General features: G+C 42.0%; 1 long non-coding RNA gene across 1 annotated transcript; it reads right to left on the bottom strand.

The window, feature by feature from the left end:
- Nucleotides 1-281: 281 nt before the first annotated feature.
- Nucleotides 282-4176, bottom strand: LOC142827553 (uncharacterized). Its single transcript, XR_012902223.1, has 3 exons — nucleotides 4137-4176; nucleotides 2538-2673; nucleotides 282-510 (listed from the first exon to the last, which is right to left on the bottom strand). It is a non-coding gene; the product is annotated as an uncharacterized LOC142827553 (long non-coding RNA).
- Nucleotides 4177-26640: the final 22464 nt, after the last annotated feature.

Below are 26640 nucleotides of genomic sequence, written 5' to 3'. Positions count from 1 at the left end.
GGGTAAAAGTTACATTCTTGTCTCTTGTTTTACTAGTGCCCCCTCTAGTGGCATTTTGACAGCAGTGCTGAACCTAAAAAGCGAGCTGCATATCATAGTGACAAGAAAACTACTTCACTTCGTTCAATTTCTTTTCCAAAGCATTTCAGACAGAAAGATGCAATGAAATAAACAAGATAGTATGTATATAAACAAGAGATGAACTATTGATTGTAGTTTTAAAAGACAGTGCCAATATAAGAGTTGTTAACATGTCAGTCATGAAAATATTATGTACCTACTTGCTAAAATTGTTGCCCTTTATTTCTGAACTGTACTTTTTTTATTCTTGAAAAACTAATTGGTGTTTTGCTTATAACTTTTTCTGGAGGCATCCTTCTTGTAATAATCTTCCTATCTTCTCCTTCTAGCTTGTATTTCTCCTTTCCTGATGATCTGTTTTTCTTATTTTCTTTTCTGCTGTATTAGTTCTCCAATTTCTTTGTTCTCCAAATTCGTTGCTGGTTTCCTCTGCAAGTCAAACAGACATCTCAGGTCCAATGTATCTTTTTTTTTCCTTGTTTACCATTCCCAGTGTCTTTTCTTACACACTTTTTAAAAGCTTCTCTACTGATGCATCATTGATTTTCTTTTCAAATTAATTGTATTTGCACTAGCAGAGATGGGGTGGGGAGAAATGAAACAAAAACCGAAATGACCAGTGGCTTGCAAGATTTTTCATGGAGAAGTTTTAAGTCAGTAGATGCATCTTGTTCTACAGGGATCTCTGTCAACTTCTCTTTTTATGCATTTAATGTTCTTCCCTTGTGATAGCCGCAGGGTGCTTTCACTAAACAATTAATGTAAGGCATCTCCTGGGAACCTAATGGGTATTTAGCAATAAGTTCACTTCCAGTGAATTGTATAATGTGATATTTTGACAAGGGGTACAGTGAGATTCTCGAAAGGTGAAGTTTTCTCCAAAGAAGCAATAAAAAATATTTGGCAGAACTTCTGGTACCATTTTGGTGCGTGGGTAGGACAGAAATGCTCTGTAATTTAGCACACCATTATGTGCTGTAGTATAATATGTTCTATAATTTTAGTGTCATCCAGTTATACTGTTCTCTTTCACTAATACAATGTACAAGTCTTAATCTATTAGTGAAAATAAAATTTGCTGTGACATTTGATATGAAAGCCGCTAGCAATGAAAGATGTACTACCGCAAGAGATATTTGTATTCTGTTAATAAAAAATGATATTAACATATGAAACTAATACTTGGCAGAGATAACTGTTTAATATTAAGGCTCAAATTGTAGAAACTAACTTGAAATCTTAAATATGGTTTGATAATGTTCATTCAGAATTACAGTCACCCAAAAGCTTGTGCATACTTTCAAAGAACTTTATGTGGCGATCATTGTTCCAACAATAATATTTTAATCCAGACATTAAACAAATTCTGAATTTTATAGAGAATAAACTCACAACTGAATATTTCCCTTCCTGAAATGTTTTCACTGCTTGTTTAAAATAAAACAGAAAATCCAATTTGGAATTTCCTGTAAGTTAGTTGCCTTTATTTTGATACCTTATGTAGTGCTATGAAATCACACTGAGAATTTTTTTAATATGGTATGTGATTTTTCATGTCTTCTTTTCTGTGTGACAATAATGTGTTTGTATATACAATTTTGTGCATGAGTATCTATCTATATATATATATCTAAGCCTTGAAAAATTCTACTTATTTGCAATGAAAAAGTAATTTTGGGGGGTGCAGGTAGGTAAAACACCTTTTCATGTCTTTTAGTATTATTACTATGGGTGGATATAAGGGCAAATAGATGTGTGTTTGTGTGTGTATGTAAATTTCTATCATACAAACTTATATACATACACACACACACACACACACACACACACACACACATAGATAGATATTATTCATTAACACTATTCCAAGGTTTTTTATTTTCATTTTCCAACTCCCATCCACACAAAATATTTAACATAATAAAAATAGTGATGCAATACTAAACAAATTAAAATAATCTGACTACATTATTTGTCTCCACTAATTATACAATTTTTAATACTACATTAATAAAAATGTCAAACATCAGCCTAGGAAAACTGTGTTTGCTGATTCAATGAAGATTTTCAGTTGAAACATACTACTGATATTGCTTTTCTCCTAAAACTCTGCTTCAAAAGGAAATAATTTTAGAGCATTGTAAGTATACTATCTACCACTAAGAGAAAACTACAAATAACTTTAGAACTACTTTGCCAGATTAGAATGGTTCACCTTACAGTTTATGATTAAATTAAGCTTGTAACCATCCTTAAAAATCCCTAGTTTTCAGCTATTGAAGTCGGAAATAAAAAGTCTAAATTTGTTGTAGCAATTGTTTTTATGAGTAATGAGGGCAGAAAAGATTGGTGGTTTTCTCATTATAGGAGTGAATCTGATCAAAATCAATAACAAAGCAAACATTTGACATTGAATCAATCAATATAAAAGGAGTAAAATTTTGCTATTTTTTTACCCTGCTTTTCCTCCTTTTTTTGACCAGGTATCATAGCACAGATGCCTGCAGCAGTCTCCACTTCAGCGTCTAAGCTTATTAAGTGGCAAAGCTCATCTGGATTACTGTTGAAATTGTACAGGAAACTAGCGTGTCGCTAAAACAACAAAAATAAACCAACAACAAAAAATATAATTAGCTAACTTAGCTAAACACAAAGACTATGTTGTGAGGTCAGCACCAGATTGTAAGGATGGTGTTTTGATGGTAATATCTGTTTAATATATATACAGTGTATGAATTTCTAAATTAAGTTTATTTACAATTTCTTGGTAAGCAGCTGTTATATTTAATATATAGCGGAAGTTCCTCAGCTGATTTACATTGGTGTAGCTCCATTAAAGGCAGCAGAGCTCTGCCAGTTTATACTACTTAAGGATCTGGCCCTTTATGTTTGAGGACACTTTTACCTTTACAACAGAATATAATGTAATATTAAATATTAACAATGATGTGGAGTTGGCATGTATCAATATTAGCACTCCACAGGATAAATTTGTAGTATTATGTTTAGCTGTAACTTACTAAGGCTTTGTTTTTATCTGTTCTGAGAGAAGATTCTAGTTCAGGCCTAAATGCTAAATATGTTATATATATAAACTTTTAGGCCCAGATCAGGCAAAGATTTGTACACAATTAACTGTAATGACTGTAGATATCATTGCTGTAGTCATATGCTTAAAGTTAGGAATGAACATAACTGTTTACACCCTAAATTATCCTTATTTATTTGTATAGCTCCAGATACTAATCTTGTGTAAATGATAATCTGGACTAACTCCACTGAAGTCAAGGGGACTATTTAGGATTCACTCCATTGTAATTTGGGTTATTGTTTGGCTTTTAGGAGCAAAAAATATATATCTGTGCATGCTGAATAATAATATAGGTCTTGCTTCAGCAAGGTGCTTAGGCAGTTGAAGTAAATGGAGTTTCTCATATGCTTAAATCTAGGCATGATGTTAGCGACAGACAGACAGTTTCTTTCTTTCTTTCTTTCTTTCTTTCTTTCTTTCTTTCTTTCTTTCTTTCTTTCTTTCTTTCTTTCTTTCTTTCTTTCTTAATAATTCAAAGGAAAGAACTAAATCCATTGTTAATTGTAACTCAAAAATCAAGGGAGCTATGCCACAGATGAATTTCGACAATTTTTGTTACATCTACACTACATTAAGGGTATGTCTAGACTACAACATTTTTGTGGAAGAAGGTACGCAAAATGCACTCTGCATTTTGCGTACCATTTTCCACTTTTGGTTGTGGTTTTTTTGGAAGAGGCTTTTCCAAAAAATTTTTGGAAGAGGCTTTTCCAAACTGGGCCAGATTTGGGGGAAAACCCCCTTTTTTTAGAAGATCCCTTCTTCCTCATGGAAGGAAGACAGGGCTTCTGAAAAGTGCATCTGCTCTTCCACAAAAAAAAGTGAAAGAGCAAATGTGTTCTCTGGACACGGTGGAATTTTTTCGGGATACCTGTGGTATCTCAAAAAAAAACCCTGCAGTCTAGACTTACCCTAAAGGCTTTGCGTACCTTTTTCTGCAAAAAAAGGAGTGCATTTTGTGTACCTTGTTCAGCAAAAGCATTGTCGTCTAGACATACCCTTAGTTTGTTTAGTTAACAGAGAGATAGCAGAATGTTCACAGAATCACAGAACTGTAGAATGTCCTCAGAATGCTGTTCTATATTGTGTCCTCAGCTACACTAATGTAAATCTGGGGAAACATTTTTGATGGAAAATTATTTTGGGGGTTTGTTTTGTTTTAAGAGTAACTGACCTTTTTCACAGAAAGTGTCTGCTTTGATTATTCGTTAAAAAACAACAATTTGTCGCTGGAAACTTTTTGGTTTTCACATGAAAATGTGTTGGTTTTCATCCCAATTTTTGGTTTACTGACAAAATATATTTAATTTTGCAGCAAAACAAGCAGAACACATTCCTCCCCGCTCTAGCAATATGAGATGAATTGTCTGCCCCACATGAGCCTGGAAAGGGTTAAAGAGGCTCAGATGGGGTTAACTGACAAGCTACACCTGGAAGAGAGATAAGCTTGATAGGCAAGCACAGATTGAAGATGAGCAGGAGCAGGTGGGGCTGCTGTAAGGTCAGGAAGTGAGGACACAAGGGGTGCATCTACACAGCACCCTAAAGTCGAAATAAGATATGCAATTTGTGCTATGCAACTTGCATATCTTATGTCGACTGAATTTCAAAATAGCTTATTTTGAAATTTGGCACATGTACAGTGCCAGATTTTGAAATAATGCCTGATTTTGAGACATCCCTTAATCCTCGTGGTATGAAGGTTACCAGGATGCTGAAATAGCGTGCCCATTATTTCCAAAAATATTTTGAAATAATGGGCGGCTTGTTAAGACACGGGGTAGACGTACCCAAGGAGACTGCAATATGGTTGTCAGCAGTCTAACTCTCTGGACTTAGAGAGGAAAGGGGGAAAATCCAGGAAGGGTTTATATGTCCTGGGATTCTAGCCTTGAAGGCAGAGTTTATCCAGAGAGCTGATGAAGAAAGAAGTCTTATAGAGGTGGAAGAGGAAGCAGCCCAGGGAAATGACAACAGGGGTTGAGGGATGGAGTAGACATTGGTTTCTGATTGTAGGGTTCCTGAACTGTAACCTGATCAGAGGTGATAAAGGTTCCTCTAGTCACTACTGGGGAACTGACATAGCCTGGAATTGGAGAACTGCCGAGAATTATACCCAGTCAGCCAATCCATTGAAAGTTTGACACCCCAAAAGGGGAATGCTATCATGACCTGGCTGATGGGACAAGACATGAAGAAGGAGCATCCTGAGTCCTAAAGAAAAAGCACTGGAACGCCTACGGTGTGAGAGCATTCTCAGCAGAAATGAGGGACAGAAGGAAGCATCAGACTGGACAGACACTGCAGACACCAACACAAGGAGGCGCCCTAGCAGTGAGTGAACAACCCCATGACACAATAATTGTTAATTCCCAGTGGTGGTGAGAGGCAACACTGAACCATATTTGTGCCAGGCTTGGGACATGCTGAGCCCTGCTTGCATGCTAAATGTTCTGTTTAATTTTAGAGCTCGTTAGAAAACTAATATATGAGGTTTTTTTTCTAATTTCCCCATTCCTCCTATTATTCTGCTGAAATTCAAAATCCAAAAGTCCATTGCAATTCAAGAAATATCAACCAGCTCTGTAGTTGGCAATGAAACAGGGAAATTACAGAGACAGTGATATTTTTTCCAAAAGCTTCAGGGGGTAGCCGAGTTAGTCCGTTACAGAATTAAAAAAATGGTCCAGTAGCACTTTATAGACTAACAAAACATGTAGATGGTATCATAAGCTTTGTAGATACCATCTACATAAAAATGTAGATGGTATCATGACCCTGGGGTCATCTGAAGAAGTGGACTGTGCCCACGAAAGCTTATGATACCATCTACATGTTTTGTTAGTCTATAAAGTGCTACCGGACCATTTGTTGCTTTTTTTCCAGAAAGTTCAAAATGTTAACAATTATTCTTGTTGGATTTCAAAGTATAAAGGATTTCAACCAGCTATGTTGGTCATAGTCGTCCCTGTTAGCAAGGGGCCACATCTTGATTCATGGTGTGGCAGGTAAGTTTGGCTGTTCTTTGCTTTTCCTTATTCTAATTGTCAGTGGTTGGTGTTTATTCCAGCGTTGTTCTGCCACATTGCTGCTTGCTGTAATGTACCAACTTCACTTCCCTTACTTGAATTTCTTCGGAAACATTCTTCTTTATACTGCCACCATGGATCACTTTTCCTCCTGGCAAATAGCCTTTTGCCTTTAATAGTAGTTGGAATGCCACTTGCGTGTACGAGACCACCGGTGAATCTGCTGGGCTCACATAGAATCCTATGAATAGTTCTCCACGTTGGAAGCTCTTGGCCAAGGTTTCATTGAGGAATATCTTGTGTGTGGGTGTGAGCTCAAGGAAAGACAATTGTTCCATTCCAGCAATGCATCAGAATAGCTTTCTGTATGCTTGCCCTGGGCTCTAACAAAATCCAAACTCTGATAGGGTATGTCTACACTACCCCGCTAGTTCGAACTAGCGGGGTAATGTAGGCATACCGCACTTGCAAATGAAGCCCGGGATTTGAATTTCCCGGGCTTCATTTGCATAAACTGGGCGCCGCCATTTTTAAATCCCTGCTCGTTCGAACCCCATGCCGTGCGGCTACACGCGGCACGAACTAGGTAGTTCGGACTAGGCTTCCTAGTCCAAACTACCATTACTCCTCATTCCACGAGGAGTAACGGTAGTTCGGACTAGGAAGCCTAGTCCGAACTACCTAGTTCGTGCCACGTGTAGCCGCGCAGCACGGGGTTCGAACGAGCAGGGATTTAAAAATGGCGGCACCCAGTTTATGCAAATGAAGCTCAGGAGCAACTTACATACTCTCATCTGAGTTCCAGATTCCAATCCCACTGAAATCCCTGGGGATTCTACCGGTGAAAGAAATGGAGAGAATAGGCCCAGTTCAGAATATCTCTTTGGTATATGCATTACTTTAAGAAGGGAAATAATTCCACTGACTTCTATAGGATTACTCGCCTGCTTAAGGCTAAACATGCTTGCATGCTTTGTGGAATCAAGGACAGTGATACTTAACCACCCCACAAGTGTGAGGCAATGTATTTCTTGTATATCACTTTGAAGATGTGGATTTATGTGGAAGGCACTCAGATACTTTGCTGCTGGGTGTTAATATGAAACCTAAAACAAGTATTGCTGCTATTGTGTTTCCCTTGCAATCTGGAACTGAGCGCTCAGTCCAGATATTCTCCCTTCAAAGGATGAAATAATTTAAATTCCACCTCATAGCTTGTCACTGTGGCAGCAAATTGCCAAGGCTTTCCCTTAATTTGTAGTTTTCCTTTCATCAAGGAAATGGATATGAAAAACAGAGAGTGATGATAAGAAATCGCACAACACACCAACAATCAACATGAGCTGATTATCTGTGCGAGGATTCCTGAATCCTAATTGCTTTCAATGCTCTCAAAACACAGTGAGTTGGAGAAATAATGACTTTCAAAGCACAGTAAAGGGCAATTACACCAAGCTGGAGGAGGTACCTTAGGAACCTTTGTCTCAAGCCTGATACATGCCTGCAAATATATGTATGAATCTCAACAGGTTTGACTCAGCTCCATCTAATTAGTTCCAGGTAGTTCTATGTGTTTGGACCTTTTTTGATGAGAGCACTAACATGATCTACTTGTCTCAGAGGTGTAGCCATGTTAGTCTGTAACTTTCAAAACAACTAGTAGCCCTGTGGCACCTTAAGGCATGTCTACACTAGAAAAATATTTTGAAATAACTTATTTTGAAATAATAATTCCCAAAATAACTGTTTCGAAAAAGCATGTCCCCACTACTGGGAAGCCTTGAAATTAGTCCAAGGCAGGCTCCACTAATGTGGACACTCTACCTCAATTTTAGCCCCAGAAAGCACTGGGGAGTAATTATTTTGAATGACTTTGGGGAGTACTTATTTTGAAATAGCAGCAGTGGAGTGTCCATACAACCACTATTTGGAAATACTATTTTGAAATAACAGGCTTGGCAGTGGAGACACTCCGCTTGTTATTTTGAAATAAGGAGAGTTACTTCAAAATAACTCCCTCGTGTAAATCAGGGCTTAGTATCATGAGGTTTTCGTGGGCAAAACCCATTTCCTGAGATGATGACCTGGAAAGGAGTAACAGAAAGCAAGTATTTTAATAAAAGAAAAAAAAAAGAAAAGGTACCTACCAATTGTGGGACCAGTGCTAATGAGGCTAATTAAGTGGGCTGGAAGCATCTCATACCTAGCTTTTGATGTAACAATGAGGTATTAAAGGCATGAAAGACTGGCTTTATAATGCAACATACAGTTAGGTTGCGTCTAGATTGGCATGATTTTCTGGAAATGCTTTTAACAGAAAAGTGTTCCGTTAAAAGCATTTTCGGAACAGAGCATCTAGATTGGCATCGAAGCTTTTCTGCAAAAGCACTTTTTGCGGAAAAGCATCCGTGCCAATCTAGACACGTTTTTCCACAAAAAAGCCCCGCTCGCCATTTTCACAATCGGGGCTTTTTTGCGGAAAACAAATCTGAGCTGTCTACACTGGCCCTTTTGCGCAAAAGCTTTGCTCAAAAGGGACTTTTGCCCGAACTGGAGCAGAATAGTATTTCCACAGGAAGCATTGATTTCAGACAGTAGGAAGTCAGTGCTTTTGCAGAAATTCAAGCGGCCAGTGTAGACAGCTGGCAAGTTTTTCCGGAAAAGCGGCTGATTTTCTGGAAAAACTGGCCAGTCTAGACACAGCCTTACTGTCTTTGTTCAAGCCCAGTGATCTACATGGGGCATCTTTCTGATTTTCTCACACCCCTCTTCACATCCTGCTTCTTCACCACTTCAGATTTAAAACTCTTCTCTGCATGGTCCAGGCTATCCAGACATATCTCTATCTTTCCTTTCTTATTTGGGTACAATAGTTGGTCTGTTTTTATGCAGGCCATCAGACTGGAGGATTGTTTGTGGCCAAAATTCCCCAACCTTCACTATTGTGCAGGGTCCTGTATACCACTTGTTCTGCACAGTGGGAGGAAGTAATGCCTGGATTTATACAGGGATAAAGTGTGAATCCTTTAGCCACATTACAGTACACTTACCTGCTGAGCCTCACTGAAGTCAGTGGAACTAATTACCTAGTAGGATAAATCTCAGCATGAGAAGAGTAACATAATCCAGCCCATAGCAGCTGACATCTTTTGGAATAAAAGGCTCTGTATAAATACAAGCTAACAACAATAATAAATGATGATATTTTAAAATATAATCCACCAAAGAGCAAAATGAAGAAGGATCTCCTTTGTTATTCCACTTCCAAACATGACAGTCAATTAACACACACAGGGCCAGAAACTGCTTTCAGTAACATCGGCATGAATCTGGCGTGTGTCCTTTAATGTCTGTAGAGTTATCATAATACATACTGATATATGTGAGCAGTACTTTTTTGCTATAGCTGTTTTGTGCTTGACTTTTAAGTTGATCGGTTTCTGATGGTACTTTTGTGGAGGACCATCCATGTGTCACTCATTTATTAAGCAAGTCCAAGGAAAGGGCGAAGAAGATCTAAAGCAATCTTTGGCACAGCTCGTCTATATTGACCATGATTTAGTTTGGCATCTAAGGGCTGGCGCTGGCTCTGAGATGTCTGATGTTTGTTTTAAGAGTGTCACATATCCATATCCTGCTTGAATAGCAAGTTCAATCGGTGAATATACATAACCTATTGTCTTTTCTTATTCTTTTTCTGTAAAGGAAAAATTATATCCAGAACATTCATGAATTAAACATTCCAATTTGCTGGCAAAGTATACTTTTTACAGGGATTGTTTCACAGTGCAACTTGTCGAGAAGCCCCAGGGAGAGAGGACAACCCTATCCCTGTGTCACTCCTGCAGCTTGGGGCCAGGTGAGAAATACCAGTCCATGGCTGCTGCAGCTCCAGTGGGCACAGCCAGGGGGCAGGGTTCATGTTCCCTGGCAGGGGGATAGATAGACAGGAATAGACACACAAACAGGCAAACTCAAATATATAGTAGATAATTGTCCCTTTCTCCTCCCCTGCCACCTGCTGCCCCAATGCAGTTATGATCCCCATCTCTGGCCTTTTGCTGCCCCCCTGTGGCCATTATGCAGTACAACTGTCTCTGGTAGCAGACTCCTCCCTTTCCATTTTATGAAAAACAATCACATTCCAGGCACATCCCATTGTCCTGGCACACCCAGATCCTTGCCTTGCTTTAAATTATAACACAAAGCTGCATACTAAATTTGGTGGCCCTAGCTCTTACCATTTAGGAGTTCTTGAACAGATTCACAGACAGATGGATGGAAGGACAGACACATATACACAAATTTTCTCAAATATATAGTAGAAAAGTTGTAATGTCAAGTAAAAGAAATAAAAAGTAGAGATGGTAACAAATAAATTAGGGTAAAAAGACTAAGACTAAACAAGGTACAGCCTTGGTTCAAGATAGATTTCTTACCAATCTCTCTTCTTTCCAGCCATTGACGATTCCCATCAGTCAGGATCTTCCACACAAGAGCAAGGGACTTGTGTTCCTTGTCTTCCTAGGTGAAAGATCTGTACCTAAGCTAGTGTATCACTTGTATTCAGTTACAAGGGACCTCAGTAACCTCACCCATCTTTCTCAGTTTGCAAGAGCTCTGTTTCCTTGGGGGTGGATGCCAAAGATGGCTTCTGCCTTTGCTTATATCTTCCAAAGTTCAGTTACATTGCTTTGGAGGCAAGATGACCTCATGCTGTTTTTCCCTTCTGGAGAGCTTCCCATCTGCTGTACATAATAGGACTTCCATTTTTTATTCCACTATATCTAATGTGCATCATAGACAAGTAAATAGTTTTGATGTGCCCTTCTGCCTGGGACAGATTTGTTTCTGACTTTGTTTGTACAGAGATTGTTAAACCTTATGCCAAAGAGTATCCATAACACCTTATATAGTGTTAAAACAAACATTTTATAATTATATTGACCATCAGAGTCAGAGGCTTTTTAAAGCACCTCACTTGGTAAAGTTTTATAATACAGTAATATTATATACAATTAATTGATTCAATTATTTATTACTTGATTCAATTATTTATTACAATAGATACATGTTACTATTATACTACTACCAGAAACTTTAGTATATGATGGTAGATTGAATCAATATTATATTGGGTCACATATAGGATACATATATGTATTTCCTAACACTGTCCTTAAACACTAAGGGTGCATCCAGACTGGCAAGTTTTTCCGCAAAAGCAGCTGCTTTTGCGGAAAAACTTGCCAGCTGTCTACAGTGGCTGCTTGAATTTGCGCAAGAACACTGACAATCTAATGTAAGATTGTCAGTATTCTTGCGCAAATACTATGCTGCTCCCGCTCAGGAAAAAGCCATCTTGCGCAAATGCTCTTGCGCAAGAGGGCCAGTGTAGGCAGCTAAAAACTGTTTTGCGCAAAAAAGTCCCAATGGCGAAAATGGCGATCGGGGCTTTCTTGCGCAAAACTGTGTCTAGATTACCACGGACGCTTTTCTACAAAAAGTGCTTTTGCGGAAAAGCGTCCGTGCCAATCTAGACGCTCTTTTCCACAAATGCTTTTAACAGAAAAACTCTTCCGTTAAAAGCATTTGCGGAAAATCATGCCAGTCTAGACATAGCCCAAGTGTCGGGAATGATGCTATAACCTTGTTCCACTTCTCTACATTTGTAAGCTCCTATACAAAAAAGTCACGATATCCTGCACGTGCTGACTTCTGTGCCTTGTTGAACAGCCATAACATGTTGCCTCCATGCAGTCTGCACATTTACTTGCAAATCTGAGCTAAATTCAGCTTCAAGGTCCTCTGGTTTCTTTAGCCAATGGCTCAAGACACTGGGGATTCTGCAGCAGCTTCAAAAACATTTTAAAAAATCATATTTATTATTTGTCTAATGGTATCAAATAGAGGCCTGGATTAGGGTTCTGTGGTGTCAGATGCTGTACATAAAAATAACAAAAAAGACGATTCTGCGCCAAAGAATTTTGTTTGGGTCTATAGTAAGGGCTTCTGCCAGTGTAATTGCATCAGTCAGTGTGTGAAGAGGCATGATTCCTGACTGACAGACCAATGTAGGCTGAAGCCCATAGTGCAGAAGCCAGGTCTGCTGTCAAGGGGGACAAAAGGGGCAGTTGCTTTAGGGTCTAGCGATACAAAAGGGCCTGGAAACCCCAACTGCCACCAGCACCCTGGGCCCTTTAAATCACCGCTGGAGCACCATGTGGTCCAGGCAGCACCTGGCCCACCAACAGGGTCAACAAAGAGGGTAGTTGCTCTGGGGCCTAGTGATTCAAAAGGGCCTGTGGCTCTGGCCACTGCTGTTGCTGCAGTGACAGCAGCTGGAGCCTGATTTTCCTTTGAATCCCTGCTGGAGCCCTGGAGCGGCTGCTCTGCATGGCTTTGGGGGGAAGGGGACAGTGCCACAGCCTGAGTGGCACTGAGGGTGGGCAGCCCTGGCCCTGCCCCTCTGCCTGAGGCCCCGCCCATTCCGGGGGCACACAACTGGCCCTCCCACACCTTGCCCTGGGACCCGCAGTAACTGTTGGCCCCGCTGGGCAGTGCTGAGGGCTGACTGCCCCCAGCCCTGCCTCTTCTGCCCAAGGCCTGCCTCTTCTGGGATTACGGAACTGCCCACCCCCCAATTTGCCCAGGGGCCCTGCAAATCTCTTGGCCCCCCTGGCAGAAGCAGTTATACTAGTAAAGTTCCAGCTGGGGAAACAGCGGCGCAGGGAAGCACTTGCCTACAGGCTCCCATTGGCCAGGAATCATGCAAGCATGGGGTGGTGTGAATCCACCTGTCACCCCCACTCAGAAGCTGCTCCAGGTAAGCACCCCAATCCCCTGCCCCCTGCCCGCACTTAACTTCCCCCCAGACTGCTTCTGCACCCCACCTCCTGCCCAGATCCTGCACTCTCACCTCCAGCCCCCTCCCTGGCAGCCCCCAACAACACAGAGAACCCCTCATTTTTGGCCCCATCCCAGATCCTGGAGGTCCCAGAAAATCTCCTAGCTCCAAATTCCTAGAAGAGTTAATCCAGCCTGAGGGGGGAGGGCCTGAGCCTTGGCACCCCTCCCTCCTCCCATGGTGCTGGAGCACAAGGGAAACTCTGACACCTGGATTTGCATAAGTGAGTTTAGTGTTTCTTTTTTTTTTCTGCTTCTCAATTAGGGACCATATCTGTGAGTTATTTTGTGGAGGCTAATTTTGGGGTAGGGGGGTTTGTTTCTCACTTGTGTGTGGCTTCTTACTTATTTTTCTGTAAGTCAGTGACCCCTAACCCAAAAGGTTCCCCATCCCTGACCTACCAGGTTTGTACACGGAGAATGTGGAAAAAATATATTCTCCTTAACCTCTGAGAAAAGGACAAGAAGCAATGGGCTTAAATTATAGGAAGGGGGAGGGAGGGCATGTTGGTCATTAGGAAAAACTTCCTAACTGTCAGGGCTGCTAAGCACTGGAAAAATTGCCTAGGGAGGTTTTGGAATCTCCATCATGGGAGATATTTAAGAGCAGGTTAGACAAACACCTGTCAGAGATGATCTAGATGGTGCTTTGTCCTTCCAATGAATGCAGGGGATTGGACTTGATCTCTTGAGATTCCTTCCAGTTCTATGATTCTGTAATTCAACTAGCTGAGTATCTAGCAAACATACGCAAACAGGAGCAAACTATATTTGCTTAGTCTTAGAGGGGCAGCCGTGTTAGTCTGTAACTGAAAAAACTTAAAAAAAACACAAATAGTTCTGCAGCACCTTAGAAATAGTTCTGCAGCACATCTAACAAAACATGTAGATGGTATTATGAGCTTTCATGAGCAAAATGCACTTCTTCAGATGAATGGAGTAAGGGGTCCAAGGTACAAATAAATAGCATAGAAAGAGAGGGGATGGGGATGGAAAGAGAAGGAAAAAAGTAGGGGAAAAAAACTTATCAATTAGAGTGTCCGTGCTAAATGAGGCTAATAGAGTGGATGTAAGTACCCAGTGCTTTGCTTTTTATTAGGGTGTGGAATATAGAAATCCATCCAAGTCAGGTCTTTGTTCAAACCCCGAATACAGCTGTCAAACTTGTAAATGAAATCAAGTTCTGCAGCTTCTCTCTCCAGCTGTTTTTTGAAATTGCTCTAGTCACTTTTAGATCCATTAATGTAGATTCACTGAAAATTCTCCACACTAAGGCCGTGTCCAGACTCAGGGGTTTTTTCGGGAAAAGTAGCCTTTTCCCGAAAAAACTTCCCCTGCGTCCAGACTCAAGCCGCGTTCTTTCGAAATTATTTCGAAAGAACACGGCTTTTCTTTCGATGGCGGTAAACCTCGTTTCACGAGGAAGAACGCCTTCTTTCGAAAGCTCCTCTTTCGAAAGAAGGCGTTCTTCAATGTAAAGAGGCCGTCTTCGAAAGAGAGCATCCAGACTCGCTGGGTGCTCTCTTTCGAAAAAGCGGATTTCTCTTTCGAAAGATCCGCCTGCAGTCTAGACGCGATCTTTCGAAAGGGGCTCTTTCGAAAGATGCTTTCGAAAGAGCCTCTTTCGAAAGAAGCCTGCAGTCTAGACATAGCCTAAGGTTCTCAGACAATGGACACTTTTTGTTTCCTTTGGGGATTTTTTTCATAGACAATATTTATAGTTTTTCAAACAACTACAAGTATAATTTGGAGCAATCACAAATGCCTCCATCCTAGTTAGAATCACCTGTTTTGTAGCATCTTTGCAGATTATTTGGTTTTTAAAAGGAAGATTTTAATTTAATTATATATGCCAATAAGCAATACAATCCACCTAGTATTCCTTGTGTACTTTAATTTCATACTCTGTATGTCTTATTCTGCCCTTCTATTTTCCTTTTTACTCATGTGACAGAATTTTGTACTGAATACACATGTCTGCATTGTAGGATTTGTCATTTTGGTAGCTGGATGGGGAATGATTGAAGTGTCTGGTACCGGAGAGTATACAAAGCAGTTTGGGATTTTGGGGTAAGCACATGGGGGCATGTTAAATAGATGTAAATGTTGACATTCTCTGATCCATCTTATGGGTTTCAGAAGAATAAAAGAAGAGACATACTAAATCAGACCAGAGGTCCATCTAGCCCCCTATTCTGTCTTCCAAATATGACCTCAAAGTTTTGTTGGCAATTCACACCTCTCAGAGCTATTGTTTCAGACTCTGAAGACACACAGAGACATGACTGCTCCCGCTTTCACTGGGTTAACATTGGTCAGCTTGTCATAGTGAATGAAAACTTCATTAAAAAAAAAAACCCTGAAAACTGAGATTCCAGAGCAACATGACCAGCTCAGGGACAGATTCTGCAGGAAACTCTGGGTCCCTGTAATTACACAGTACACAGTGCCCTGCTTGTCATATTATCACTGTTGTCAGTCTGTGTGTTCCTTGTCCATATATGAATCTATAAACTGGTTTAACTGCAAAGTGACTCATTTCTTTAGTTCCCTCAAGTGTCAGGTAGTTTTATTGTGCCAGTCAAAAGTCATCACTACGAATGACTATGGCACCAACCCTGAGAACTTAACACATGATGTTATGACATGTCTGTGTCAGGAGTGCATTTGTCACAGATAGCCTTGGTGACAGCTGTTGGTTGCTTGGTAACCTACCGTGCTTTGCAGAGTTATCATGAAATGAAGTGAAGTCCGTAATGAAGGTAGACATGACTTCACACTCTCCACTGAGAACGAGAAAATGAACACCATGCTAATGTTACAAAGGGTCCCAGATCTGTTAGATACCACATGTAACTTTTGCCATTTTTGTCACCTCAGGAAGGGATTCAGAGATAAAGTTTCTAGACACCATTAATGACTGCTCCTTGTGGCAGCTAGTCCTAGAACCCACCAGGGGAGAAGCAATTCTTGATTTAGTCCTAAGTGGTGCACAGGATCTGGTCAAAGGGGTGAACTGAATAGCTTGATGTAGGGGAGCCTGGACTACCCTGCCTTGACAATAAATGGTAATGTCTGCCTTGTCCAAAGCGTGGATCCCTAAAAAAGCAAAACCCAGGCCTGTCTCAAGTCTGGTGCACATAAGCACACAGGCAAGGTTTGGGAGGCAGGAATGTTTTGAATAACAATGCAGATTAAGTGTGGTACAGTGGGACCATGTCAAGAACACACAAGAAGCAACCTTGGACTGGTACTTCTGTTTCTGATAAGGAAAAATTACAGGTGCAGCCACACAACTGTCAACTATGCAAATAGCAGCAACATCCTGAGTAGGATGTACTCCAAATAGGGCATTGGGCATTTTACGTATCCTACCCAATATATAACTAATTGGTAAATATGATTAGAATGACTAAGTCTCGCTTTGCTATAAAGGGCTTAGTAAGAAAAATTGATGGGGGGGAATGTGGCAGGATTGACCCACAGGTCCTACTTGATGTAACTAGATGTAAACAGGCCCTTTACATGGTGACTCAGTGCATGGCATTCCATTGCGTGGGAAGAAAAGGAAACATTACCTCCTGCCTGGTCCTGTAGGTACATCCGGGTGAAGTGTAAGTGAATTAGAATTTATTATTGTATTATAGTAGATCTTCTATTAATTGCTTTTGTGTTGCTTTGCGTTGTATTAATTGCTTTAGAATATAGTATTTAAGGTTTAAGTTGTATAGTAATTGTAAAACAAACAACTGTAATAACTGTTTAAAGCTTGCAATAAATAAGAAAGTGGTTAAGTATAAATCAAACCACATGACACTTGGTAAGAACATCTATAATGTAATGAAATTTAACATATTTGTAAGGGGAGTAAGCAAAAAAAAAAAGCATGACAGTAGCACTTAACTTCAAAAAGAGGAACTATACAAAAGTGAGAAAGCTATTTAAATGGAAAGTAAAAGCAACAGTCACAAGAATGAAATGCCTGCAAGCGGCATGGAAAAAAAATTAAAAGCACTCTAATAGTCTCAATCTAGAGATGTATAACCAAAATTACAAAAAAAAGGACCAAAAATGCCACTAAGGCTAAACAATGGAATAAAAGAGTCATAGATAAAAAAAGATATATCTTTTTAAAATTGGAAATCAAATCCTAGGCTATGTCTAGACTGCAGGCTTCTTTCAAAAGAGGCTCTTTCGAAAGCATCTTTCGAAAGAGCCTCTTTCGAAAGATCGCGTCTAGACTGCAGGCGGATCTTTCGAAAGAGAAATCCGCTTTTTCGAAAGAGAGCACCCAGCGAGTCTGGATGTTCTCTTTCGAAGACGGCCTCTTTACATTGAAGAACGCCTTCTTTCGAAAGAGGAGCTTTCGAAAGAAGGCGTTCTTCCTCGTGAAATGAGGTTTACCGCCATCGAAAGAAAAGCCGCGTTCTTTCAAAATAATTTCGAAAGAACGCGGCTTGAGTCTGGACGCAGGGGAAGTTTTTTCGGGAAAAGGCTACTTTTTCCGAAAAAAACCCCTGAGTCTGGACACTGCCCTAATAAGGAAAGTGGAAAAGAGCATAAACTCTGGCAAGTCAAATATTAAAGTCAGTCCACAAAAGAATTTTCAAATCACGCAAAAATGAAAATCAATTTTTAAGTACATCAGAAGCAGGAAGGCTGCCAAACGATCAGCGGGGCCACTGGATCATTGGGGTGCGAAAGGAGAACTCAAGGAAGACAAGGTCATTGTGGAGTGCTAAATGAATTTTTTGCATCAATCTTCAATGAAGAAGATGAAAGGCACGTTCCCATACTTGAGCTATTCTTTTTAAGTGTTGAATCTGAGGAACTGTCCCAGATTGAACTGTCAATAGCGCAGCTTTTGGAACAAATTGATAAATTAAACAATAATCACCGGGACCAGACGGTATTCACCCAAGCATTCTGAAGGAACTCCAGAGTGAAATTGCAAAACTACTAACTATGCTATGTAAACAATCGCTTCAATTGGCCTCTGTACCAGGCGGCTGACAGATAGTTAATGTAACACTGATTTTTAAAATGGATACTAGAGGTGATCCAAGCCATTACAGGCCAGTAAGTCTAATTTCAGTATGAGGCAAACTGGTTGAAACTATATAAAGAAAAGAAATATCAGACATAGATGCACAAGATGGCTATGGCTACACTGCCAGTTTTTTTGCAGAAAAGGATATGCAAATAGCGCTCGGATTTGCATATCTTCTTTCAATTCTTTTTCCGGAAGAGGTTTTTTCCCATAAAAAGCCCTGTATAGACAGGGCCATTTGTTGGGGAAAAAACCCTTTTTCACAAGACCCCTTATTCCTCATAAATCGAGGAACTGCGAAAGAGGGGGGTTTGTGACAAATGGCCCCGTCCACATGGGGCTTTTTTTATCGGAAAACCTCTTCCGCAAAAAGAATCGGAAGAGGTTTTCCGATAAAATTTGAGCATGATTTGCATATCCTCTTCCACAAAATAACTGGCCGTAGCCATCATATCCATCTATCTCTGATACTTCTTTTTCTCATCTTTTGGAGGAGTAAGGGTTATTTCGAGGGAAGGTTATTATCTCGAAATAACCCCATTTTTTTCTCTCAGAATAGCACTATTTCACAATAGCGCAAATGAAGTGCGGGATATTTAAATTCCCGCTTCATTTGCAATTTCGGATGTCTGCATTTGCATTCCTCTCTCAGAAGAGGAATGAAGTGTAGACATACCCCTGTAGTCAATCCACATGGGCTCACATGCTACCTTGTGGAACAGATACCAAAATGCACCTGAAAAGCCTCAAAACTCTTGTAGTGAGGGAAAGCAGTGGGTCCTCATAGCATTAATCCGCATAGCATCTTTGCAAATCTCCTTTGCATGACTGAGTGGTTCTGGGGACATGGTCCCATGACATGCTGTTTTGAGTTCAGGGGGATTTCTGATTGGAAACATACCTAAGAATTATGTTACTCATGGGCAAATTAAACAAGTTGCATAAGTGTTTATGCAATTAGGGTTATCTAAACTATAAAGTATTTGCACTCAACAAACAAATAAGTATGAAAGCCTGATCCAAAGCCAATGGAGGGAAATGAGAATCTTGGGCCAGGTCTACACTACATCCGACAGCTCATCTTAAGGTACACAACTCCAGCTACTTGGAATAGGTAGCTGGAGTCAGCTTACCTTAAGTTGAGGTTGGTGTCGTCCCCCCCACAGTGGGATGCTGATGGAAGCAAATGCTCCCATCAGATTCCTTATTCCTCACAAGAGCAGGAGTACTGGACAATGGCGGGGGGCACCCTCTGAGTTTGAAAGGTGGAATGAGGTGTACAGATAGTTCCGAATGGCTTGCTAGTTCGAACTATCTAGCCCGTGCCGTGTGTAGCCGCGCGGCACAGGGTTCGAACAAGCCGGCATTTAAAAATGGCGCCGGCCGGCTTATGCAAATGAAGCCTGGGAAATTCAAATCCCGGGCTTCATTTTCACGTTCGGTATGCATACATTACCCCGCTAGTTCGAACTAGCAGGGTAGTGTAGACATACCCCGAGTGTGGCTGTTACAAAAGCTCTCTATAAAAACTCTTATACATGCATATTGAAGTAGATATTTAATGAGGAATGGAACCACCTACTGACATATAAAAATGTGTAGCATTGTTCATACATTTGTATTGTGAAGCAGAGTTCTATTGATTTTTGATGCACTATCAATTTTGAAAAGTTGGAGAGGAAAATTTGTTTTGATTCAGATGAAAAATGAAAAATGTCAACAGCTTCAGATGATAATAACAACAACAATCACCATCATCATCTCAGGTTTAACAAAATATCTTGTTTGATCCCCCCCAAAAGGATTTCATTTTGAGCATTTTTAATGTTTTTGGATTTTTTGAAAAATAAAATGAGAGGAAATTTTAAATGACAAGTTGTTTCAAACAAAAAAAAGTATTTCGTTTTATCAAAATGAAATGCTTTGACTTTTTTTTTAATTTTAAAAGGAACAATTCAGATTAACTGACACGAATTCATGAAACATTTTGATGTGACTGAATCTGCATTCTTTAACTGAAAACAAAAATTTCCCCCGCTCTAGATAAGAACTAATGTAAAGAGCAGCTAAAGGAAATATTTGTTTGTTTTGCATTGAATAGTAACAGGTATTACTGGTCCTTGTTAAGTGGTTACAGCAGCCCCACCTAGTGGTTAGAGCCCATTGCAGTAGGAGCAGAGATGGAAAGGGATCCCAGGTCTACCCACTCCGAGTTCCAAGCCATTGGGTTCCAATACGTCCTCCTGGGTACCATATAGTCACTATTTGCTATCTGTGATAAAGCTAATGCCCTCCCTTCAGTCCCTTCCTACTGCTTTATGCCTCTATGCCTCCTTGAGATATGTTGGCTATCTAACCCATGGGCCTCCTCTGTATGACCCGTGGTCTACACTTGGGGTATGTTTGAATTAAGATACGCAACTTCAGCTACGTTAATTGTATGTCTTAAGTCGAAGTATCTTAACTCGAATTTTGGGGCCATCCACACTGCAGGAAGTTGAAGGGAGGATACTGTCCCTTCAACTTCCCTTACTCCTTGCAGAAGCAGGACAATCAGCATTGACAGGCGCACCCTCTCGGTTTGAATTAGCACGGCTTCACTACACCCATTAATTTGAACCCCAGAAGGTCAACGGCGGCTGCTTCGATCTTATCTGTACTGTAGACATGGCTGGAGAGACTCCTAGTTTTGCTCGGTGGTCCTCAGCTTTCCATTGTTTACCCGACTTTAAGGACCATTTGCGTAGCAGGTGTTTGGGTTAACAATTCATATGGTATGTGCTAGAACTGGGAATGGAAATTTTAACAGCTTGTAAAGTTTCAAAAGTGAAATGTGGGAAAAAAGCATTTTGTGTATGAAGAATGGATGAAACATGCAATGTCACATCCTGAAGAATTTATAAGGCTAAGCACTCTATTGAAATTAGAAAAAATCTAGAGAGAGATATTACTTTTAGAGCTAATTGACTGTGGAAAACTTTCCACCTGGTGAAGATTCATTTTCTTCTTCAGCCTTCATCCAAAAGGGAAATTGGATATAGGCCAACAGAGAATTCTTCAAGGCCCCCATTGTTCTGACTTCACAGAGCATAGGAATCCGTTGTTGGAATTCTGATAGCACATGATCTCTTTAGCAGGCACTCCTCTCAGGGCAGATCTACATTACGGGGGAAGATTGGATTAAGGTACACAATTCCAGCTACGTAACGTAGCTGGAGTCAACATACCTTAAGCCTAGGTAGGGTGCTGTCCCATCAAAGGAAACATTCCCATCAACTTTCATCACTCCTTCCAATAGCGAGGAGTATCGGCATTGAAAGGGGCACCCTCAACGTTCAATTTAGCGTGTTCCCACTAGACCCACTAAATCGAATGCAGAAGATCAACCACCACAGCGTCGATCTTCCTGGTAATGTAGACATGTCCTCAATCATTCACCATACTTCAGGCAAAAATGTGGACATTGACAAAAAATAATTGGCTATCCCTGCACTACCTTCACCCACTCCAGCAATGCAACCACCTCCTCCATGAGACGCTAAACTGGTCTGTAAAACTTGACAAAGAAAGAGGTTTCTGAATGCTAGCAACCTGCATTGACTTCTGTGGGACTTCTGAATGCTCATCATCTCTCAGGAGCATGGCCAATGCAGATCGTACTAAATGCAATGAGATTGTAAGCTCATTATGCTAGGAATCAGCGTATTGTGCTCAGCTCAGTGGAGCCCTCATCCCTCATGAGATCCTCCAGGTGTTCCTACTAGTAATATACTTAAACCTCTTTAACCCAGCAACCTCAGGAAGGAGGCTATCCTGTATTAGGGATTATTCTGGACCATGGGTGTCCGAGATGGAGGTGGGAGGTTCAAGGTCTGGGAGGGAGGAAGGTAAGGAGGGTGCATAAGAGGAATGGGGCCATGGTCTAGGCATGAGGGATATGGGATGGGGCATGTTTCTGGAGCCCCACTCCAAGGGCCACATGTGACTTCACTCTCCACACCACTTGCCACTGCCACTATGGAAGCAGTGGGGAAAAGCTTCCAAATAAGCACTTCACTGCACTTCCATTCCCCCAGCTGTAGGGGAGGAGGCAGAGCTGCTTCCTCCTCCCCCAGCCCGGGACTGAACCATGTGAATTTTTAATAGTAACAGTAATTAACCACTCTGACAACTTACCTAGTGTTCTGGTGGATGTTTTGGTTGAAAGGGGAATTAATTCAAGGAAGTCCTATGATCTGTGTAATACAAGAGGTCAGACTAGAAGATCGTGAGCTTTTCTACCATTGTAATCCAAGAATCACCCTCATTTTACATATGGAAAAACTGAGGCTCTAAGGGTATGTCTACACTACCCTCCTAGTTCGAACTAGCAGGGTAATGTAGGCATACCGCACTTGCAAATGAAGCCCTGGATTTGAATTTCCCGGGCTTCATTTGCATAAGCGGGGAGCCGCCATTTTTAAAACCCCGCTGGTTCGAACCCCGTGCAGCGCGGCTACACGGGGCACGAACTAGGTAGTTCGAACTAGGCTTCCTAGTTCGAACTACCGTTACTCCTCGTGAAATGAGGAGTAACGGTAGTTTGAACTAGGAAGCCTAGTTTGAACTACCTAGTTCGTGCCCCGTGTAGCCGCGCTGCACGGGGTTCGAACCAGCGGGGTTTTAAAAATGGCGGCTCCCCGCTTATGCAAATGAAGCCCGGGAAATTCAAATCCAGGGCTTCATTTGCAAGTGCGGTATGCCTACATTACCCCGCTAGTTCGAACTAGCGGGGTAGTGTAGACATACCCAAAGAGAGGTGATGTAACTAAGGCCACCAAGCAAGCCAGTGTCAGAGCCAGGAATAAAACATAGGTCACCCAATGCTTTCTCATTGCCCTAGTTCAGTTACTGATGGAGCCTTTAAAAGATAGGACCTGTAGTTTAAACATTTCCCCTCCTTTTTAGGTGAGGAGACAGGGTTTGCATCTGGCTCAGGAGCTGGTTTAAGCTTTTAAATGCTTTATTCTGACTTTCTGGAGACAGCACACAGCAGTCTGTACAATCCCCATCCCCTAGTATCTTGGCTGGATACAAACATAGGGCAGCTAGCCCCTCCCACTACTCATGACACACGGACTACACTCTATTGTTAGCCTACTTAGCTCCATCAGAGCTAGCATGGGTATGTTTTATCGAGCTGGGATTTGTGCTTACAGTTTTGAAGTTTGACATACCATATCTGGACTATGGGTAAACTTCTATAAGCCAAGACTGTACAATAGTCTCAAGTAGGGGTAAGCTCCTCTAGAGCACATCACAGCTTTGCCTGTCTACACTAGGGACTTTGTCCACTGTTCTCAGTTATACCGGAGAGAAACCTACGCTGACCTCAGGGACAAGACTCCCGATTTACACAGGTGCGAGGGGAGAATCAAACCCTGGGGACTGGTGCCGATATGCTGCTGATTGGCCACCCAGGACTGCATTAGGGCAATCGCCCCAAGCAGATCAGGCCTGAGGCTACGTCTAGACTGCAGGCTTCTTTCGGAAGAAGATTTTCCGGAAGAGATCTTCTGAAAAAACATCTTCCAAAAGAGAGCTCCTACTCATCAAAAAAGCGATCTGCTTTTTTGACAGATAGCATCCATTCGGTATGGATTCTATCTCGCATTTAAACTGTGATTATTATGGGCAGAGTGGCCACAGGGCACTTGTGCTTTTTCCTCTTTCCTCTTCTTGCAAAATAACTCCCTCTTCCCCGTCCACACACGCCTTTTTCCAAAATAGCTCTTTTGGAAAAAGGCTTCTTTCTCACAAAGAGGTTTACCAGTGTCAGAAAAACCCTCTATTCTTTCGATTATTTTTTTTGAAAGAATGCGATGGCAGTGTGGACATAAGTGAAGTTTTCTCAGAAAAACGGTGTTTTTTCTGAAAAAACTCTGCAGTGTAGACATACCCTGACCCTCCTAACCTCATTCCCCACCATTGTTTGGCATGCTTGCCCATGTTGTCACATCTAAAATCACACTGTCACCTCGCTGAGGCAGGGAGTATGGCTCTGATACTCAAAGATAGTTGGGGGCTTCACTCCCATTGATTTCAAAGTGAATTAGACACCAAAATACCTGTGAGGATCTGGCGCCATGTGCTTGGGTATATTCTGTAAAGCACTCAGCAAACTTTTGGGCTCTGTGTCACTCACCACTGCTTTATCATCAATAACAAGAATTAAAAGGTGGCAGAGAGTAACAAGAGGGGAGGCCCAATGCCTCTCACGACTGGCACTACTAGGAAATGAGACTCTTCATTCTCATTTGGTATTGTGACCCATCAGTATTTGTGGTGTTCTCCTGCGTAACGGTCTCAGTTGTGAAGAAGTGCCTCGAATTTTGACAAGAGCAGCCAACGTCAGGGGCAAGTGACAGAAAGGAGACATATGGCAGCCTGACCTGGGAGGCATAAGTGTTACACAAACTTGCAGTCGCAACATTTTTAATAATCTGGCCTTGAATATCAAGACAGCTGGGGCTTGTCTTGACTTCTGGAAAAGCATATGGCAAGGACTGGCATGTGCTTAACAATATGGAGATTCTCACATGCAGAGGGTTGAATTGATCAGCACAATTTGGGGCTCACATCCTCACCCCTCTGATCTTACAGTGTACATAGATTTCAATGGCCTATGCTGACACCAGCTCAGGATCTAACCCTTGGACTCTTTTCTCCCGCAGCGGGCTGGCCAGTATCCCAGGTGTGCTTCTTTGGGAGCAGAGGATGCTGACCCAGCTATTAATTCCTACAGTGGCAGGAAGAGAGTATCAGTGAACTTCAGTCCTTTTCGTGTGACGTTTCTATGTTCAGGGCTCAAATGTGCCAGGCAATGAGTTGTACCAGGACTTGCCCCTCTTGCTATATGGCACTTTGTAGGGTCCGGACATAAATCTGATACAGAGAACAGACACTGATTCCTGTAAGCAACCCAGTGAATGCTTGCTGCCTAAAAAACGGTGGGGTGAGACAGGCTTAGGGTGGGGACATAGCATAGCTGGCTGGCTACAGAAGTGACTGCCCCTCAGATGCTCAGGTCTGTGGGGCAGGAATGAATATTTCCTATAGGCAGGGGAGCCAACAGCCTCCGTGGGCCCCTGGGCAACATGGAGGGGGCCAGCTCCCTTCCCCCCAGAAGGGGTGGGGCCTCAGGCAGAAGAGGCAGGGCTGGGGCAGCCAGCCCTCAGCACCGCCTCAAACACACTATGCAATCCCCCAGACAGTCCTCAGTGATGCCTGGAGTGCCCGACTCCTCCACCCCACCACAGCCCTTAGCACTGTCCAAAGTGTGCAGTGCAGCACTGCAACTCTGGCCAACACCGCTGCTTCAAGAGCATAGCAGCAGCCAAAGCCCAGGGCCCCTTTGAATTGCTGGGCCCCGGGGCAATTGCTCCCTTTGCCCTTCCCCTACCTCCCATTGGCAGGGGGGAAGCCTGCCTATAGGTTTGCATAGCACTTGAGCACCATTGGACGGTGACTTGTGGGAGTCCTTCTGGCGCTATTGCGACTATACCGTCTAATTGTTTGCTCAGCTCTTGTGATCAGTGAACACGCTCATCCATCCCGACCGCAATACAGAAATTAGGTATCTTCAAACACCGTCATCCGCCAGATGGGTGAATGTCTCCGATTTCTCCTCCAGACCCATGCTGACCCTACGAGATCTACAAAGGCAGGGGTTCATGGAGCCCTGGGGCAAAATCTGAAACCAAGGGCCCCACCAGCCTTCCATACAAAATTTGATTCACAGGAAGTGCTGGGAGGTGAGAGATCAAGCCGCACCCCATTCACCCAGCACTGGCGACTCCTGTCCTGTGGGGCTCGGCCTGGCTCCCTGCTATAGCTTTTATGACCTGGAGTTACTACCCCTTTCAGGTTTGTACCAAGCCACGATGCCACTTGGTTTGGGGGCCTTGTCAAATGAGGAGCCAATCTTAGAACTGGAAGGGACCTCAAGAGGGGTCCCCTGCCCTCACGGCAAGACCAGTCCCCTGCCCTCACGGCAAGACCAAGCACCATCTAGATCACCCCTGACAGGTGTTTATCTAACTGGACACTCTGTTTCTGCCCAGTTTTGAGTTAGGGACCTTTTACATGTTAGGCAAAGGTGATAACTACTACCCTACAGAAACACCCTAGCTTTTCCCTTTTATGTCTCCACCCTACCCTCCCCACCCACCATGTCAATGGCATGTGATCTGGCCAGAGGAGTGTTTTTATCCACCCTACCAAAAATACAGCGTCAATTCTCTCAAGTACTAAAGTATGGAGGCCATGTCTTTTGTGAAACAATTATCTGCACCTTTAGATGACTGAACACACTTCGTAGCCACAGAGTTGCTAAACAGTGGAGTGGCCAAGTGCTTGTAGGTCAGCTCGTGTCAAGGTCTCAAAGAAATCATCAACAATCAAGAATGTCACACTGACTGTTGTAGTGACACTGGGACTCCATA

Source organism: Pelodiscus sinensis, chromosome 3 (genome assembly GCF_049634645.1).
Source record: "Pelodiscus sinensis isolate JC-2024 chromosome 3, ASM4963464v1, whole genome shotgun sequence".
Lineage (NCBI taxonomy): Eukaryota > Metazoa > Chordata > Testudines > Trionychidae > Pelodiscus > Pelodiscus sinensis.
The sequence above is the reverse complement of the archived record's forward strand: the minus strand, read 5'-3'. Positions and strand labels throughout refer to the sequence as shown.